Genomic DNA, 3519 nt, shown 5'->3' on the forward strand with positions numbered 1-3519 from the left:
GTAATTCACCTCCTCCATTGAAGTATTCTCAGGATCATAAGCTTCTTCCTCAGATGAAGCTTCCTTAGTACTGCCAGGTGCATTTTGCATTCCAGACAGACTTTGAGAAATCAAATTGACTTGTTGAGTCAATATCTTGTTCTGAGCCAGAATGGCATTCAGAGCATCAATCTCAAGAACTCCTTTCTTCTGACTAGTCCCATTGTTCACAGGATTCCTTTCAGAAGTGTACATGAATTGGTTATTTGCAACCATTTCAATTAGCTCTTGAGCCTCTGTAGGCGTCTTCTTCAGATGAAGAGATCCTCCAGCAGAGCTATCCAAGGACATCTTGGATAGTTCAGAGAAACCATCATAGAAAATACCTATGATGCTCCATTCAGAAAGCATGTCTGAGGGACATTTTCTGATTAATTGTTTGTATCTTTCCCAAGCTTCATAGAGGGATTCTCCATCCTTCTGTCTGAAGGTTTGGACTTCCACTCTAAGCTTACTCCATCTTTGAGGTGGAAAGAACTTTGCCAAGAAGGCATTGACTAGCTTTTCCCAAGAGTCCAGGCTTTCTTTAGGTTGAGAATCCAACCATATTCTAGCTTTGTCTCTTACAGCAAAAGGGAATAGCATCAGTCTGTAGACCTCAGGGTCAACCCCATTAGTCTTGACTGTGTCACAGATTTGCAAGAATTCAGCTAAGAACTGATGAGGATCTTCCATTGGAAGTCCATGGAACTTGCAATTCTGTTGCATTAGAGAAACTAATTGAGGCTTAAGCTCAAAGTTGTTTGCTCCAATGGCAGGGATAGAGATGCTTCTCCCATAGAAATCAGGAGTAGGTGCAGTGAAGTCACCCAGCACCTTCCTTGCATTGTTGGCATTGTTGTTATTTTCGGCTGCCATGGGTTCTTCTTCCTTGAAGAATTTGGTCAGGTTCTCTAAAGAGAGTTGTGCTTTGGCTTCTCTTAGCTTTCTCTTCAAGGTCCTTTCAGGTTCAGGATCAGCTTCAACAAGAATGCCTTTGTCTCTGCTCCTGCTCATATGAAAGAGAAGAGAACAAGAGAAATGTGGAATCCTCTATGTCACAGTATAGAGATTCCTTGAAGTGTCAGAGGAAAAGAAAAATAGAAGAAAGAAGGTAGAAGAATTCGAACTTGATGAGATAGAGTTCGAATTGTGCATTAAGGAGGAGCAGTACTCCATAAATAGAAGGATGTGGGAAGGAGGGAAGAGGATTTTCGAAAATTAATTAGAAAGATGTTAAAAACATTTTAAAAATTGATTGACAATTTTCGAAAATTGAAAGTGGAAAAGAAATCAAGTGATTTTTGAAAACGATTTTGAGATTAGAAGTTAAAAAGATTTGATTGAAAACTATTTTGAAAAAGATGTGGTGGAGAAGATATGATTGGTTTTAAAAAAATATGATTGAGAAGATATGATTTGAAAACAATTTTTAAAAGATATGTTTTGAAAATTATTTTAAAAGATATGATTTGAAAACATTTGATTGAAAAGATATGATTTGAAAAAGATTTGATTTTGAAAAACTTTGAAAACTTGAAAAAAAATTGATTTTGAAAACAAAATCTTCCCCCTAGCACCATCCTGGCGTTAAACGCCCAGAATGGTATACATTCTGGCGTTTAACGCCCAAAATGCTACCTCTTTGGGCGTTAAACGCCCAACCAGGTACCCTGGCTGGCGTTTAAACACCAGTCTGTCTTCTTCACTGGGCATTTTTGAATGCTCAGCTTTTTCTGTATAATTCCTCTGCAGTATGTTCTGAATCTTCAATTCTTTGTATTATTGACTTGAAAAGACACAAATTAAAAATATTTTTTGATTTTTAATAATCAAAATGCAACAAAAATCAAATAACAATGCATGCAAGACACCAAACTTAGCAGTTTGTATACTACTGACACTATATGAGACACATAAACACTCAAGCCAAAAGAATTCAAAGATCAAAACAAAGAAATACATGCATGGATTCGAAAAATATAACAAAAACATGCATTTGACACCAAACTTAAGATGAGACTCTAGACTCAAACAAGAAATATTTTTGGATTTTATGATTTTATAAAATTTTTTTGTGTTTTTCGAAAATTAAGTGGGAAAAGAGATCAAAATTCTTAATGAGAATTCCAGGAATCAGTGCAATGCTAGTCTAAGACTCCGGTCCAGGAATTAGACATGGCTTCACAGCCAGCCAAGCTTTCAAAGAAAGCTTCGGTCCAAAACACTAGACATGACCAAAGGTCAGCCAAGCCTTAGCAGATCACTGCTCCAAAAGCAAAATTGATGAAAATCAACAAGCTCTTGTGGTGATAAGTTGAAACCTCGGTCCAATTAGATTAGACATGGCTTCTCAGCCAGCCAGATTTCAACAAATCATCATGAAACTCTAGAATTCATCTTCAAGAATTTCGAAAAAAATAAATACCTAATCTAAGCAACAAGATGAACCATCAGTTGTCCAAACTAGAACAATCCCAGGCATTGTTACCAAAAGCTTGCTCAAAACTTGAACAATCCCCGGCAACGGCGCCAAAAACTTGGTGCGCGAAATTGTGAACAATATTTTTTCACAACTCTCATAATCCCCGGTAATGGCTTCACAAACGTGGTAGCTCAATACCATGGCATTACACAACTTCGCACAACTAACCAGCAAGTGCACTGGGTCGTCCAAGTAATACCTTACGTGAGTAAGGGTCGATCCCACGGAGATTGTTAGTATTGAAGCAAGCTATGGTCATCTTGTAAATCTTAGTCAGGTAAACTCAGATGTATATGATGATGAACGAAAATAGCATAAAAGATAAAGATAGTGATACTTATGTAATTCATTGGTAGGAACTTCAGATAAGCGCATGAAGATGCCTTCCCTTCCGTCTCTCTGCTTTCCTACTGCCTTCATCCAATCCTTCTTACTCCTTTCCATGGCAAGCTCATGTAGGGTTTCACTGTTGTCAGCAGCTACCTCCCATCCTCTCAGTGAAAATACGTCCCTGATGCTCTGTCACAGCATAGGCTAATCATCTGTCGGTTCTCGTTCAGGCCGGAATAATATCCATCGATACTTTTGCGTCTGTCACTAACGCCCTAGCCTGCTAGGAGTTTGAAGCACGTCACAGTCATTCAATCATTGAATCCTACTCAGAATACCACAGACAAGGTTAGACCTTCCGGATTCTCTTGAATGCCGCCATCAGTTCTCGCCTATACCACGAAGACTCTGATCTCACGGAATGGTTGGCTCGTTTGTCAGGCGAGCACTCGGTTGTCAGGCGATCAACCATGCATCGTGCAATCAGGAATCCAAGAGATATTCACTAAGCCTCAGATGCTTGTAGAACAAGAATGGTTGTCAGTCACCTTGTTCATGGGTGAGAATGGTGATGGGCGTCAATCATCACCTTCATAATGTTGAAGAACAAGTGATATCTTGGACAAAGAACAAGCGGAATTGAATGGAAGAACAATAGTAATTGCATTAATACTCGAGGTACAGCA

General features: G+C 38.8%; 1 non-coding gene across 1 annotated transcript; it reads left to right on the forward strand.

Annotated features, from left to right (window-relative positions):
* Positions 1 to 384: 384 nt before the first annotated feature.
* LOC130983644 (small nucleolar RNA R71) lies at positions 385 to 492 on the forward strand. The gene has a single exon (XR_009087625.1). It is a non-coding gene; the product is annotated as a small nucleolar RNA R71 (small nucleolar RNA).
* The last annotated feature ends 3027 nt before the right edge of the window (positions 493 to 3519 follow it).

This window comes from Arachis stenosperma, chromosome 5 (assembly GCF_014773155.1).
Source record: "Arachis stenosperma cultivar V10309 chromosome 5, arast.V10309.gnm1.PFL2, whole genome shotgun sequence".
Taxonomy (NCBI): Eukaryota; Viridiplantae; Streptophyta; class Magnoliopsida; order Fabales; family Fabaceae; genus Arachis; species Arachis stenosperma.